Raw genomic sequence first — 17,224 nt, 5'->3', positions numbered from 1 at the left:
GTCCTTCAAAGTCCCCACCCGTAAGCAAGGGGCCGAGAGGCTGCTGGTCCCGCTAACACACACACGACTCCAGGAAACGTCTGTGTTACCCAGCTCCCCTTCGAGCCAGGCAGGACCCTCAGCGCCACTCAGAGAACAAGAGAGGAGACACCTCTGAAACATTCAGAAAACAAAATATCCCTCAGAACGTCCGCACAAATAACTAAGAACAGCATTTCTCTCTCTAAATACGCCAAATATAATCAGATATGGGGGCAGGCCAATGTATACATAGATCTTTTTATATCTCAAAATTAACAGGTAGCTTCACAACTTTCACGGAAAAATAAGAAGGCACACATTGCATGGATTTCCCCTCTCTGCCCTCGAGCACTAGGGTTTTTCTTTCGTTTCTGTCTTTTCCATCCACAGTTTTTTTCCAGTTTCAAAATTCCCAGAGGTTCACATCTTTAAATAGAGATATATTACTCAGAATCCCTAACCTCTCTTACTTAGAACACAGAAGGAAAGCAATCTAAATTTGCTAATTAAAATCAATAGCAAGAAATCAACCTTCAGGGACAACAGCAGCAAAAAACCACATTTAGACAGCGAGGCAGATTACAAAGTCACATTGCACTGCGCTGGTGACAGGCCCCCCACTCACACTTCTCTTAGAAGTGGTGCCTGTATGGATGGAGCACCCGCCATGTGTTGGGACCTGCACTGGAACTTTGTGTATGTGGTTTAAGCCAAACTGCATCCCGACTGAGTAGCTTTTATCCCCATTTTACAGATGAAGCAACTGAACTTCAAAATGACAAACCAGTCAGTGAGAACCAGGATGCAATTCAAGGTCTATCTGGCTCCCCAAAGCACCCTTTCTCCTCTACCGCCACTGTGTTCCCAAACAGACCACCTTATCATGAAGAACACATGAGCTACAACTGCTATGGTTCTCTCTCTACCCTGTCAAAGTCATAATTTGCGTATTATCACAATAGTGGAACTTCTGATACACAAATCCTAAGCTAATTATACATGTGAAATGGTGGAGGACCATCCCAATCTGAAACTGGTCTACACGGGTAACGGCTGTGTTCTCACTGCTAAACTGCCCGAGCCAACGTTCTCCTTGACAGTGACATTCTGCCACTGCACTGGGTCCGTGGAACAAGACACTCACATTTAATACCTACCCATCACCTACTGTATGCCCTATTTTGTGGAAGCATTCATTCAGCAGATTCATTCATTCACCCACAAGAACCTACTGAACACCCAGCATACTCGAGGTCGTGAGGAATACGAGGTTTGAGCACAAAGCCTACAGTTAGGAACGTGCACCTAAACAGCTGTAGTTGTGAAAGTTGGGAGTCACAAATGCCCTGAGAAAGGAGGAGAAAATGGGATATAGGAATCGCTAAGGAGGGAGGAATGTATTCCGGGGAAGCATCGTGGAAGGTTCTGTGGCCCAGTTTTCAACCAGGCTGGTTTGCAGGTGGGTATAAGTAGGCCTTCCTGCCAAAGGACACATCAGGCCAAGCGGGCAGGACAGGGACGAGGGGCAGACGGCTGAGAAGAGGCTGCCAAGCCAGGTTGTGGGGTTTGGACTTGACTTGCACACGAGAAACAACCACCTCAGGTTCTGAGCAGGCGGTGACACGAGATGAGTGATGCTTCGGGTAGGGTGACCTGGCAGCCTACACAGAAAGACAACCAGGCGAGGAAAGCAGCAAGAAACCCCAGTTGGGAAGCTCCTGGAAATTTTTAGGCATCAATTTAGGAATCAAAGAGTTGAGCCTCACTTTACTAACTCCAACATATGGTCCCCTTCTAACAAGAAATATTATGAGAGGCTGGTCAAACTTAAAATAAACAGACATGTCGAATCTCTGCGACTATTTGCTGAAGGAGGAGACGGCCCAAGTCATCGATCTCTGGCCCTGGAAGCCAGCAGACGGCATTTTTGGCAGCAGACCCGCTGTCCTGGTTCTATGTTTGCGCTGGCTGATGGTGCACTTCGCTTGTATTTCTTCAGCCTGTGCCACTGCAGCAAGGGGCAGGCAATCCCAAAATGGAACAAACAAGAAAGCAAGTGACCCGGGCTTTGATTTTGAGCATTCCCCTAACCCAGACACTAAGACCTCAGAGTGGATCCCATTTGTCCACCGCCTACGCTGACGGCCTCTCGGGGGGCCTGAAGGCTCTGTAAACAATCCCGACCAGTTTCCTACGGATCTTCAAAACCCAAAAGACGACGAGAGAGAAAAAAAGCAAGGAGCAGAATCAGCTTATTATGGAGTAAATGGCTATGTATGCAAATCTGGAAGATTCCTGATACCGGTTACAGATTTCTGGAAAATAACTGCTTCGTAAGACAAATAAAGCAGCCTTTTGAAAACTGTGCTTTTCTAGACCTGCCTGCTGATGTGCTCCTGTCTGCAATAATGATAATAATAATAATAAAAGCTCTTGCAGGAGATGAAGTGACTCATAGCATTTTCTGCATGGATTAAATTTCTGCTACTTTCTGCAAGAAAAGCACTAACAGAACAAGCAGCATTTGCATTTCAGCGGCATAAACCCATTTCTGGGGGTGCAGAGCAGGGATTACAACAAGGGTGGGAGATCCATTCTTTCCCAAGGGTTTCATGTCATCCTCCCAGTTCCACTTGACCCCTTCCAACAGAAACCTTCGGCAGAGGGAAAATCCATCTCTATTCCGATGGAAACTGACTTTTCAGGTATGTAACTGAAAAATACTACAGGACTGTCCCCTGGACTTTTTTCTTAGCCTTCTTTTCAGCCAGGTGACCAGGACAGCCAACCAAATCCTGCATATGGAATTCATCAGAAGCCTTGCCGATGACGAACACCCCCAAACCAGTGGACCTAAAGTTTGAAAGCATCTGATTTAATGACACAAAAAAGTCAGTCTCAGAGCAGAAGAGGGAGTTTCCTAGGAAGTGACGCCAAGATAGGGAAATGAACTCTTCAGGGAAGTTCCAGGAAGAAAAAGGTGGAAGCAGCCACAGACGCGAATCGGGGCCAGCACGGACATCAGAAGAGCACAAAATCCATCTCACTGGATACCAGGAGGCGGGGCGGCCATGAGGCTGGGTACGCGGGCCTCGAACTCAGGCCCGGAGACGGCAGACACGCACTGGAGGGAGCTCTGCGGCCAGCCCCGCGCGGAGCACAGGGAAGGTGAGAGAGCGGTCAGTTAAAAGAAATAAAAACACTGCATAAACTATTTTCATAACCAAAGTTGTAGGAGACGGCTGTAACCTCCACAGTTGTAATTCTGCTGTAAAAACATGTTTTTAAAAATAAGGCCTCATGGAAATAGAAGTCCACGTTGGAAAGCGGACAAGGAAAACAGAGCAGGCTCCTCCTCGGAACAGCGCGGCCTCCTGAAGAAACACAGGGAGCAGAAACGGATTTACTTCTTAGAAGAAGACACAGGCCTCACTGCTCTTGAACAGGCTAATATTCACCCGGTTGAACACGGCCGTTCCCAGGTGCCGTCCACCAGCCCATCAATACTGAGGGGGAGCAGACCCAGGTGCACAGGCGCACACACCCCCCCACACACATGCGCCACACATGCACACTCGGGCACACACGTGCACACACACAGCAAATACTCATTCTTCCTCGCCCAGCAGGATTGAGATGCCCACGTATTTACAAGCCAACCGCGAGAGGAGCAGTTAAACTTCTGGTCCCTGACCACACCTGACCACAACCAACGCCCTCTCTCTCCAGATCCCAAAGTCCTCTTTATATTTTTCAAACCTTGAGGAGGTCCCGCATCCAAATAAGGATCCCACCATCGTCAGTGAAGCCTGGAGTTGGGATGAGCGAGGCTCTTCTTTGGCTCCAAGCCCTGCTCTCATCACTAGCATCACCCGCACATTCAGGCCTCAGGGCAACCACAAGGGCCTTTTGGAAAGAATAAACTACCCTACTGAATTTGTCTATCAATTCCCCCTGCTTTGTGTAGCCAAGCTTTCTTTACAACTGATAAACAACATGCCTCCCCAAACATAAATGGCACTGATGGTAATTACCATTTGCTGAGTGTTCTCCACGTGCCAGACACCTTTATGAACATCCAACATTTATAACAGCTTTAATCAGAGGAATCATTTGCTCCATTTCACAAACGAGGAAAGGCCGGTCCGAGAGGTTAAACCGTGTGCTCCGGGTCGCACGAAGCCACTGAGGATGCGGGATGTAGGCCACAGCCAGACCTGCCACACTCCATCTTCAGCCGGATTCTTTCACCTGGCCACGAAAGCACAACCAGGGGAAAACTCGGCCACCTCATACCCTCTTCCCTCAGAACAAGAAGCCTGCCAGTCAGGCTAGGAGGCTCTTCTGCAGATTTCCCCAAACAGAGACTTTACAAGGGTTTTACAAAAATCAGTGGTCTGCAGAGGCTGCAGAGTGACTTCCAGTTTTAAAAACTAACAAGAACCTCAAGAGCCGATTATTAGGGCTAATGCAGCTCATAAAACAGACCATAAACCACTGCTGTCATGTTAGTCTTGTGTCCTCCTTTTCCAGAGGCCTGTCAGAGGGGAGGCTGGCGCAGCGAGGCCGTCCGGGCCTGTGGTCCACTCACACCTGGGAAGACTTGCATCTTCACCTCTCCCCTTCTCTGTCCTCATCAGACGCTCTCAAGTCTGTGCAAAGGAAACATCATCAACCAGGCTCCTCTATCAGAGGATGACCTCAGATGGGTCCCCGGAGCCGGCTCTAATTTACTTAAATGATGGAGATCTTGCCTCCCAGGCCACTCAACCCTGCAGCCCCAGCCCGCAGATGGAATCGCAAAGCAGGTAGGCCAGACTCACCAATCTGCCGATTCAGTGGGGGCGAACGTTACAAATTACAGGGTATAAATTTAGCACGGTGGGTCTTGACACACATTCCTGCAAATTACACGTTCCCGCGTTAGTAGAAAGTGCATTAATTACTCCGGGCGCACACACTCCTTCCACTTACCCGGGGCTTTGGGGAGAGCTGAGAGCAACTCGGAGTAATCTACGAAGATTAAAGCATAAATAAATAATGCCTGCTGGGGAGGTGGGACTTTTCCAGAAGCTCTTGGCGTTAGAATTGTTAACTTTCTCCCCGCAGACGGAGAGTCACTGAGGCCCACTGTGTGGAGCTGAGGATGGACTGACCCAGATCAAGACACAAACACGGGACTGGTAGGGCTGAAAACTGCAAGCTGGCGGGAGTGTGAGAGCAGCACCTCCCTCCCTCTCGCACTAGACGCGCTACTTGCCCGCAAAGAGCACAGGCGCCAGGTGCAGGGGCAGACGCAGCCGAGGTGAGGTCTGGGTCCACCGGCCTGAGCCCATCAGGAGATTTCAGCCTACGCAACAGAGCACTATCTACGCGCCCAGTACACAGAACCTGCATCGTCTGTGAGGGAGGAAAGAACTAGTGCTAACTTCACAGAGGAGGAAACCGAGGCTTGCAGAGGCAAGTAACTTGCCCAAAGGTCACATATTCAAGAGCAGTGGGACCCAGGTCTGTGTGACTCTCAGACTCACGCTCTTAAACCCCAGGAGCTGCAGCATCTGCGGAGGGGCAGCCAGCCTCAGATGCTCCTCAGGCCCTGGGGCAGGAGAAAACACCGCACATTCCCTCAGTGCCTCCTGCATCTGGGACACACAGCTCTCTGCTGTCACCGAGGCTGTTCCATTAACTCTCGGAACAACTCTGGGCAGTATCCCATCCTCTCGATTGCACCCATGAGGAATCCGAGACTGGGAAAAATCAAGGTCATCCAGCAAGCGAGGAGCAGAGCCAAAATTATAACCCATCTATATACTTCCTAAATTCAAGGCTTTTCCCTCTAAACTAAGATGCTAAATCTGTGAGTTAACTGTAACTCTGATAACTATGCAGCCTCCATAAGTTAGGGAAAAAAGGGATTAAACAAGGGGGCTGGCCCCGTGGCCGAGTGGTTAAGTCTGTGCGCTCCGCTGCAGGCGGCCCAGTGTTTCGTTGGTTCGAATCCTGGGCGCAGACATGGCACTGCTCATCAAACCACGCTGAGGCAGCGTCCCACATGCTACAACTAGAAGGACCCACAACGAAGAATATACAACTATGTACTGGGGGGCTTTGGGGAGAAAAAGGAAAAAATAAAATCTTTAAAAAAAAATAAAAAAAAAATAAATAAATAAATAAAGGGATTAAACAAGACCAGGGGCCAGCCCAGTGGCATAGTGGTTAAGTTCGTGCACTCTGCTTCAGCGGCCTGGGGTTTGCAGGTTCAGATCCCAGGTGTGGACCTAGCACCACTCGTCAAACCATGCTGTGGTGGTATCCCACATAAAATAGAGAAAGATTGGCACAGATGTCAGCTCAGGGCCAATCTTCCTCACCAAAAATAAAAACAAGACCAAACTGCTAGGGTTGGAGGAGAATGTCAAAGCGTTGCTACCGACAAGGTCCCACAGCCAACACTTCCAGCGGGGTGGGGAGAGAGCAGGCTGTTTTCAAGTCACAGCTATGGTGGACACTGGTGGGGATTTTGTTTAAGTCACTCAGCATCCATTTCTTCCTCTGCTTTACTAGAATTACTGCTCTCTCAGAGGCTATGATGTAACAGGACCATAATCAGGGGTCCCACCCTTTCCAGCCAAGGGGAGGTCACATGGTCTAAGCTAAACTAAGATGACATTCCCTCCCTGGATTGTGGCTTTTGAGAGGTAGGGCAAAGAGGCTGAAAACACCCCACTCCTCCCAAGAAGCTGGCCACGGCAGGAGTCTTTTTACCATAAGACCAAATCTCTCTGTAGCCACCCAGCCTGGAAAGTTCACAGACCTCCTGGCTGACGGGGCGTGCACTGCAGCAGGAGAGCAAGGTAACGTGGAAGAAAAACAGGTGCTATGGCGGAACAGCAGCACACCACTTCCATAAAATCTGTGTGCAGTCTACACTTACACAGGAAAAGGGTATTAGAAGAGGACAGGGCCAGCACCCAGAGGACCCACTGCCTGGACCAGCCAGAGAAGTTAAGATCGGGCTTGGCCACCCGAAGAGTGACTTGTCGCAGCCAGATCGCCGTCTTGTCACATCTCATATCGAGAGGACATTTCCTCTTAGTCATCCTAATTTGGTGGATTAATTAAACTTGGAATTCTTGAGCACTCCAGGTTATGACCTCAATCCCGACTTGCGGAAATTGCACATTCTTTGTCTTAATTGGAAATGTGCGTGGTTTTACCTAACAAAAAATGTGCACGGTAACCTTGTAACACACACAAGGGTGTTCTATACCAGAAAGCTAACGAACAAAGCTGACGCAGTTGTATAAGAAATGGCTGTCCCCAGATTAATAAATTTAGAGGGTGATTAGAAGCTTCTGTTGCATAAACACCCCTCGGCACTCAGGTGATCCCCTTCCGGTTCTCTCCTACTAAAACGTGGGAAGCAGCTGGCTAGGCGTGCCATAGGGCCCCGGCCCACCTAAGCTGGCCAAGATGGAAACGGTGTGAAAGCCATCCATCTGGACCAACATTTCTGACCTCCTGGGGCCCTTTCTGTGAGGTGAGACAGAGGCCTGAAGCCAGGCAAGATTCTGGTGGGCCCTCCCCAGTCTGGGAGGGGCCTGATGCCTGAATTGGGAAGACCCAATGTGACTGGGGTGGCTCCTAAGACAAAGAGCCAGGGCTTAAAAAAAAAAAGCACCAGAAAGAGATGATGCTAACTGAGGGTCTCAGTGGGGCTCTCTGACACGATCGTACATGCTCCTCGCCAGTCAGGGCAGTAAGAGTAAGGGACTAACGCAGCACCGGCGACGAATGATAAGGATGACACAGAAGAAGTGACAACATACGCACAATGCAGTGAGCTTCTGCCTCCTGCTCTGGAGGAGCCAGCGGGAGGCTATTCAACACTGGGGGCATGCTGCGGGTGGAATTTCTGGGAATTTTTCTAATCTACAGAGATTACTACAGAAGTGCACAACAATAGCTACAAACATGTTATCCACAGTGATGCTCATAATAAACAAACACTTGGAAACAACACCATCGCCCAGCATCAGCGAGTGGACAAATAAATTATGGACCATCTCCCGGGCAGAATTCAACACAGCCATGAAAACCGGGTGGAAGGACCGGGGTCCAGACGTGGGCACTCTGCCGGGAGGAACAGCAGCCCAGGCGAGAGGGACGCTGGGCGGTTTCGAAAAATAAAGTCGTATTAGAATAGACACCGTAGGTGGGCAGGCAAAGAACGCAAACACCTGTTCTTTACATAATATGGTCCACAGAAAACAAAGCTAATAAAAATTACGTTGACCAACAGAGTTTGGGTAAAAAGACAGCTGAGGATAAACTAAATTAGGAATGTTTTCACGAACAGAAAAATGTTCACTATGTGTAAATGAAAAAAGAAAGTTTATAAACTATATACACATACACACACAGAACACGTTCGAAAGGGTAATATGCCAAATTTTATTTGAATAAAATAAATGGTAGGATTACTGGGTGATTTTTACCTTCTTTCTGATTAACTGTATTTTCAACAATAAATAGCAAGAGAAATTACTTTTCAGAATTTTAACGAGGGCAGAGACCATCACAGAACCAAACTATAACACAGGACGTCAAAGCAGACTGAGCTTTGACTCTGAAGAGATTGTGCCCTCCTAATAATTCAAATAAAGATGGTTGGTTTTTTTTTGAGGAAGATTAGCCCCAAGCTAACATCTGCTGCCAATCCTCCTCTTTTTTGCTGAGGAAGACTGGCCCTGAGCTAACATCCGTGCCCATCTTCCTCTACTTTATACGTGGGACGCCTACCACAGCATGGACTGCCAAGTGGTGCTGTGTCCGTAACCCGGGATCCGAACCAGCGAAACCCAGGCCGCCAAAGCAGAACGTGCGCTTAACCACTATGCCACTGGGCAGGCCCCTAAAAGATGGTTTTTGACAAAGAAAGTATACAGGGGTCGGCCCCATGGCTGAGTGGTTAAATTTGCACGCTCCGCTTTGGTGGCCCGGGGTTTTGCTGGTTCAGATCCTCGGGGCAGACGTGGCACCGCTCATCAGGCCATATTGAGGCGGCGTCCCACATGCCACAGCTGGAAGGACCTATAACTAAAAATTTACAACTATGTACTAAGGGGCTTTGGGGAGAAGAAGGGAAAAACAAAATCTTAAAAAAAAAAAAAAGAAAGTACATAAATCGAGCTCATTATTTTAAAAGTTCCTCCACAGAATCTTTCCGTATTAAGTGCATCCTAACGTGTGACTTGGAAATGTAAGACACACTTGGCATTTCGAGAATGTCTGCCTGACACCATCACAAAACGTCATGGACGTATTACACCTGACCAGTCAAACCCTGGGAGGTGACCGCCTTGGTGCTAGGAGTCGTTTTCCTCCAAGCTCTCCTTCCCACCATAATCTGCCTCCTGGGGCAGTTTCTGCCAGAGCAGGCACGGCTGAGCAGGCACCACTGAGCAGCCGTCGAGTCCGGTGAAACCATTCTACCACGGCAGCAGCCAGCACTGCCCAAGGGTCGAAGGCACGGGGCGGGGCCTGGAAGGAGATGGCCACGTCCCGCCCTCGCCAGGCCCTCCTGGGCAGGACTGGGACGGCGCGGACGTGAAGCCTCAGGGAAGCAGCGGGCAGGGGGAGAACACAGCGGCCCACAACAAGAAGCCGAGAACATCCAGAAGGAGTGGCCACACGCGCGTCCAGAGAGCTGGGAGAGGAGCAGCCGCGGGTGGGAAGGGCCCGCTTCAAGCTCCCTTAAAGGCAATCTGACGGACTGCCGTCAGAGAGGGCCCCCTTCAAGGGTCAGTTCACGTCACCTCTGCCAGTAGCCCTTCTCAACCCCACCAGCGACCACATGGCTCCCTCCCGCGCACTCACAGTGTCCTCCACCTCTCTTCCAGTGCTGCACTCAGCTTAGTGACTCCAAGTCTGTCCTCTGCCCAAGACTGTGGGGCCACAGGCACGAATCTTCTGCCACCGTCCTGTCTTCTCTACACAACCAAGCACAGGCTTTGCACACAAGAGGTGCTCAATCGATGTTTCATGACTGGAATACAAGCTGAGAGCTCCTTCAGAGCAGGGCCCACAGTGTCTCCCTTTCCATCATCTACCCAGGGTTCCACAGCATCAGGCACACAGTATGTCCTCACGAACGTGTGCATCTGCCTGCCCTGCTCCCCGGGCTCACATCAACAATCCAACTTCACAGCGGACGTGCCCAGGCCAACAGGTAATTTATCTCCCTAAAGACACTAAGTGTCCGTCAAATGGCCGCATTTAATGGGGCCTGACTTAGATGGCCATTCCGAGCAAGAGCAGTAACTGCTGCAGGAACAAGCCCACTTTAAACTGCTGGTACTATTACTGCCCTGACGGGATTCCTTGAAGCACCAGACCAAGGCCCCAGGTAGAGACCCGCAGCCTTTACAGACCACAGGCCCCCAGACCCACATCCTGGACCCCCCTGGAATCACAGAGGATACTTCCCAAGGAAATCCGGGATAATCCCCTCCAGGGGTTCATTCTAGGATTGTTTTTCTGTTTTGGGTTTTTTTTTTTCATCAGCCTGCCCAAGAGGCTCCAAGTGGTTTCACAGAGTCGAGCAGCAGGCCTGACGAAGAGCGAACAGGCTGTGGCTGAAAGCAGACTGGGGGAAGGCCCCGGAGAACCAGTCCAGTATTAAATGCGTTCATTCTATTTCTTAGGTGCATCCAGGAATGTGTGCAAGCCTCAAAGAAGAGGGAGGGAGGGCCAGGCTTCATCCACCGTGACAGACTGCCGTGTCTGACAGACAAGATGAACAGAAGGCGCACACACACTGCAACTGGACGACGAAGGACTCTGCACGACCAAGTCCGCTCAGAGCTCCTGAGTTCAAAAGGGAGGTGAAAGCCGCCTCCCCAGCCTCAGCAATTCGGGAATAGAGGAAGAGGGAAGTGAGAGGCAGGCTCGGCCAGCTCCACCGTTACACGCCGCGTGACTGCCCTGCCCTCCACAAACATCCTTGAGGCCACCTGGGTTTGTCAGCACCCCTCTGAGCAGACCTGCCAATGTGAAAAGGCAGCACAGGCCAGTGCCCACCGCCAGGCTGTCTTCTGCGAGCTCCACATCTTCAGCCAGTCGTCACCTTATCATCTGACCATCTGTACTCAGCAAGGAGAACACCATGGTAAAAACACCAGGTCCAGAGTCAGAGCAACCTGAACTCAGGTCCCGGCCCCGCTACTCTGTGGCTGTGAACCCTGAGCAAGTTACATGACCTGTTTGAGCCTCAGCTTCTTCATCTGTCAAATGGGGATAAGAAAAGCTGCCACCTAATCATAAAAATAGCTACCACTTTCTGAGCACATACCATGGCCACTCTGCATGCTCAGTGCTGCGCGCACGCTGCCTTATTTCAGCTTTCTGCCATCCCACAAGGCAAGCACGTCGGGCACTGAGGCTCAGAAAGGGAGTCAACTTTCCGCAGGCTACAGGGTGAGCACACGGAGGAGCCGGGACTGGAGGCAGGTGGCCGAATCTTGGCAATACTTTAGCTTCCACGCTGGGATGCTGGGAGAGTTTGAATAAGACGCTAAACCAAAAACGTTTAACTGTTGCTGTTTCATTAAGTATTTTTTACATTTGCTGCTTCCATTCCCTTCAGCGGGCTCCTGGCCCCTGGCCCTCTCAATCAGGGCAGGAAAGACATCAATGCTTGATGAAGAAACAGACTCCACCGCACACTGAAACTGTGCAGTGAATGCTCATTGTCATCACGCACCCGGCCAATGGCGATTTCCCTCCTAGGTGCACAGGGGGCCTTGGGATCCGGCTGAAGGCCAGGCTTGTGGAAGAACAGGCTGTTCCTTCTCCCACCTCCACTCCTGCCCCCACCAGCTCAGCCCCTAACTGCATGGGACGTTTCCTGTCCCCAGATGGGCCCCCTTCACCAGCACCAAATTCCTAACAGGAGGGAGAAAAGAAAACCTGGAAATCCACTGAGTCCTTGTTAACACAGGAAACGGTCCTGCTGGAAAGCAGCAAATATTTATGCAAATAATTAACTAAGGAGGGAGAGTGTTCTCTCCAAAGGTTGAGCAAAACTTGGTGAGAAAACAGCCCTGGCGATGAAATGGCCCCTCGCAGAGCCGGGCGGGGCGGCAGGTCCCCTCAGCTCCCAAGTCCTCAGAAAGAAGCCTGCGGAGAAGGCCCCGGCCCGGCCCGGCTCAGCCCGGCCCAGCCCAGGCGCTTCCGGAGACCCACCGCAGCCCTCCCCGTGCTTCTCCCTGGGAAGAATTCTCTTGGCTTTGCATCTCCGGCCAGGGCGGTGCCCTCAGAGCAAAATTAACTGATAGCAGTGGGCTGATTCCAGAGCTGCAGGGGAGCCCCAGCCCCCCTCTCTCCCTAACTGCCTGTGGGTATTTTGCTAATTTTCTATCGTGGCCCACCTCGGTTTTTACTTTCAGCGGAAGGGCTAGAAGCCAGGGCAGCTAGGAATTCTAATATTTTTACTCTGCCATGCTCAGAAAATAGCATCTTTGCCTGAAATATAAACACATGGGGCCTCCTGCACAGGCTGTGGCCATGTTGTGTGCCATGCCCTGAAGACGGTGCTCAAAGCAGAACACGCAGCTGGCCCTTCCCGGCACCCTGAGCCTCCCAAGCACGCCGGCCCCGGGAAGGTGTTCACCACGAGGCGATGCATCACCAGAGCCTTTTTTTAACCCCAGACTCCACTCAGTCTTTTAAAAAGAACACCAGACCTCCTGACTAGCACAGTGGATCGGGCATGAGAAGCCCCAGGGTGTGGTCTCCACTTAGTCACTAATAAACTGCATAACCTCGCACGCACTTCTGAAGCTCTGTGACTCGGTGTGCTCATCTGTAAAATGGACAGCAATCTATAAACGTGTGGATTATGGAATCAGTTTGGTGGGTCATATCCAGCAACTGTGTAAAGAAACGGAATGGAATAGACTGGAATAACTCAGAACGTATCAGACGCAGAAAGAGTAGGTTTTCATTCAACTTTACATAAATGGCCTAGTTTGTAATGTAAATGTGATTTTTAACAGCATGATGGGGATACAATTCACCCATTGAAAGTGTACAGTTCAATGGCTGTTAGTACATTCAGTTATACAACCATCAACACCATCAATTTTACATCTCATCACCCCCAAAGGAAACCCCATACCCATGAGCAGTCACTCCCCATTTCCTCTAAAATCCCCACCCAGCCCTAGGCTACCAGCAATCTACTTTCTCTGTCCACGGATTTACCTATTCTGGACATTTCATATAAACAGAACCACAGAGCACGTGGTCTTTTGTGTCTGGCTTCTTTCACTTACCACAATGTTTTTGAGGTTTGTCCATGGTGTAGAATGTATCAGGGATTCATTCCTTTTCATGGCTGAATAATATTCCACTGCATGCATATAACACAGTTATTCATCCAGCCATCCACTGATGGACATTCAGATTGTTCCCACTTTGGGGCTATTACGGAAATGCTGCCATGCAGCCCTCATGTACAAATGTTCATGTGGACACATAAACGTGTTTCTACGGTCACTGTCAACAAAGTTTGAAGCCCATGGGCTAACAGGGTACTGAGAGATGGTTACATCATTCTGTGATTTTTTTTTTTTTTAATCAATTCATGGACTTTTGCTTTGGAAAGGGAAATAAAGATAGTCAAATCAAAGTTGCATTCCTATTGACATGGCCATCTGGGGCTCTGCAGCCCAAAGTGCTTTACGGTCATCCTGAAGAACCTGTCATTTCAGAGAATTTCAACCCTTGGAATACGCACCTTCACTGTCCGAACAGACTGAGACAGGGGGCGTTTCCACGCTGACAGGAGCTGCTGAACTATGGGAAAAATTCAGGAATGGGTCAATTTCCTCGTTTAAGCAGCTCCAAGAGGGATCCAATTCCAAGACATAAATTCCTGCTTCTCAAGGTTTCAGACACAAGGGCACTCACAAAATATGGTCAGAGGCCATTAAGAGCTCCTTCCGCCAACACACACCAACTATCGATCTAGGAACTGCTCCACGTGACGCGTGACTCCCACAACTGTGGCTGTTGAACAGCTGGCGTCAGAGGAGGGACGTGGCCAGAGCAGCTCCCCGCAGCAGCAAACCTGCATTCATAACTCAGCCATCAACAGCCATGTAACCTCAGATGCTTGAGGGGGACGGCTCTGTGGTCGTCTGGGACACTGGATCTCCAGTCACCCCTTCTCTGCTTCAAAACCAAAGCCTGTTGTCTTGAAGAACCTGCTGTCCTCAGAGAAAGGAGACACGACAAACTTGGGAAATCTAAGGAAGAAATACAATTCCTATATGCCTTAAATTTACGGCCCTCACAAAGCCTGCAAAATATGATAAACCATTACAGGATTTTCCCACCTCCCCCGGCCTCGGCCCGTTAATTTTGCCATGTTCAAGTGTGATATGGAACATAAGATACGGAGGCGACAGACTGAGAGCCCTCGCTGCCTGCAGTGAATAAGCTTTGCAGTTTGGGGCCCCGGAGGAAAAAGCAGCAATAAGGACAGGCCTCATTTTGGGGAACGATTTGTGTGCATTTTCTACTTTGCATTGTTAAGCAAGAGAAAAGTGCCTGGAGGAAACCATGAGAATGCTGGGCCAAAGTCACTCCAAACCTGAGCGCCAAACATGCCCTGTAGTCGAGCCGCACGGCAGCTCCTACACACCCTAGAAGAGCTCACATTGCAAACAAAAGCTGTGCGTTACCAAAAGACAACAGAAAATGCTCTGGTTTTATTGATACCATAAACCTCAAAGGTCTGAAAACACAGCAAAATTCACTTAGAAAGTTCCATGTAGGTTTTCCCAAACACTCTACTCAGAAGAGTAACAGACACTATTATTTATCGAAAGCCTACCGTCTGTGGGAACCGTGCTGGGGCCTTACCTATGCGATTGTAGTAGGTAGAACTGCATCCCCCGGAAAGATCTGTTCAAATTCTAACCTCCAGGACCTGCGAACGTGGTCTCATTTGGAAAGAGGGTCTTTGCAGATGTGATCAAGTTAAGAAGAGATCAGAATAAATCAGAGCGGACCCCTCATCCAATGACAGGCGTCCTTATAAGAGAGAAATTTGGACACAGGCAGGGAAGAAGGCCACACGAAGAGAGAGGCAGAGATCTGAGTGACGTGGCTACAAGCCAAGCAGTGCCGTGACGGCCAGCGCCCACCGAAGCCAGGAGAGGAAAGGAGCAGGCTCTCCTCCGAACCTCCAGGAGGACTCACCCTGCGACAGGCTGAACTTGGACTTCTGGCCTCCAGAACTGCGAGAGAATAAATTCCTGCTGTCTGCAGCGCCCTGATTCGTGGTAATTTCCTACAGCAGCCCTGGCAAATTAATGCAGCTGTGAATAAAATCCTCACAGCGAACCTGAGAGCTAGGCAATTTCATCCCCCATCTTATAGATGAGAAAACAGGCTTAGGAAAACTAAGTAACTAGTCCAAGATGACACAGAGAGCAAAGCTGGAGGAACCAGAATTCGGGCCCGGGTTGTCCAACTGTAAAGAAGCCCCAGGCCCTGACTGCCGGCCAGCGGGCACCAAGGTTTGCTATCGTGTCCATGCAGTGGTTTCCCATGATACGGGTTTAAGGAGACGGTCCCTTAAAACTGCAATGACTTTGGTATTTTCTTGCTAACAAAATACAGTAATTTGTTGCAGCTGGTACTTGACGCAGCTCCCGCATCCAAGGCAGGGCCTCCTCCAGCAGACGCTCCATCAGCAAGACCACGCCAAGGACCACTGTCCGTCAGACCAAAAACCAGAGCAGGTTTTCAATGCCTCTGTCATTCAACTCAACCCACCCATGCTGAGGGCGGAGAAACTGAGGAACGGATCCTGGTGTGAGAGACACAAACACAGGCTGTGACTTCACGGAGCTCAGGTCGTAATTTTCTGAAGTAAACGGGCCCAACGCCACTCGTGGCTGAGCTTCTCCTCGGATTCAGTGAACTCAACACTCGGGGTTATTTCCGGTAGAGAGCGGTACTCAACTAACATTCCATCTGTACCACCCTCCACTGCCCCCATTTCCCAGGTTTGACAGGGCCACGTGACTAGTTGCGGCTAATGGAATGTGGGCAAAAGTGACACATATCCGGGCTGGCCCGGTGGCGTAGTGGGTAAGTTTGCACGTTCTACTTCAGCAGCCCAAGGTTCGAAGGTTTGTATCCCAGGCGTGGACCCGGCACTGCTCATCAGGCCACGCTGTGGTGGCATCTCACACAGAACAGAGGAGGACTGGCACAGATGTTAGCTCAGGGCCAATCTTCCTCACACACACACAAGCGATACGCATCACTTTCAGGGTAGAGCCAGCACACGACAGCTCCTGCAGACCCTTCCCTTGCTGTGTCAGTGTTACAGGCACAGTGCCTTGATCAGCCCGGGACAAAGCAACTCTGAGGAGTAGAGCCCCCTCCATTCCTGCCACCCCACCAGCATGGTCTTTGAGGAAGTGAAGAACAGGCTTTTACACGTCAAACCAATGAACTGTTGGGGAAATCTGTCACTGCAGCAAAGGCCTTTCCTATCCTGACTAACAGAATCTGACACACCTCCTGAGAAGAGCACATCACTACAAACAAATGACAGGCTCAACGCCAAGATCCAGAGCCTGACGGGAGCCCAGGTGCTCAAGGCCCCAGGGCAGACTTTCTACATTACCATCCCATTCTCCGGAAAGTCCCAGAACCCCAGCAAGGCCACCTTACGGAATCTGCAAGAACACCCTCCATGGAGCTCACTATATTCCCTGACTCGTCTAAACAGAAAAACTCAGAACGTTAGTGGTTAGTAACTCAAGCAACAACGCAGTGGAGCACCCAGAGAACCAGAGGGAGGAGGGTGCGGGAGGCGCCAAGTGATGTAACCGTTTCCTCGGAGAACAGATCTCTCGACACTGAAAGACTGGCTTCACCGGGCGGCACTCTCCATTTTTCAGCTTACTGTGTGCCCCGGACAGGTCATTCTGCCTCCCAGAGACCTGGATCCCGTATCCGTAACCCGGGTCATAACACCCGCTTTACAGCCGTAGCACGAGGATCAGCTGAGATGACCGTACAAAGGCTCCCGGCGCACTGCAGGCAGTCAACAAATACTCTCTCTCTTCCCCACAAGCATGAACACTGGCCAAATACGTCTGCTGCATACGGGCCG

The 17,224-nt window shown here is 50.3% G+C and overlaps 1 protein-coding gene across 15 annotated transcripts in view; it reads right to left on the bottom strand.

Moving 5' to 3' along the window:
- Positions 1-17,224, bottom strand: part of LDLRAD3 (low density lipoprotein receptor class A domain containing 3) — a 417,721-nt gene that overhangs the window by 365,142 nt on the left and 35,355 nt on the right. The gene's annotated exons all lie outside the window — the stretch shown is intronic.

This window comes from Equus caballus, chromosome 12 (assembly GCF_041296265.1).
Source record: "Equus caballus isolate H_3958 breed thoroughbred chromosome 12, TB-T2T, whole genome shotgun sequence".
In the NCBI taxonomy this organism is placed as follows: domain Eukaryota; kingdom Metazoa; phylum Chordata; class Mammalia; order Perissodactyla; family Equidae; genus Equus; species Equus caballus.
Note: the sequence above shows the minus strand (reverse complement) of the source record. Positions and strands in the feature narration are given on the sequence as shown.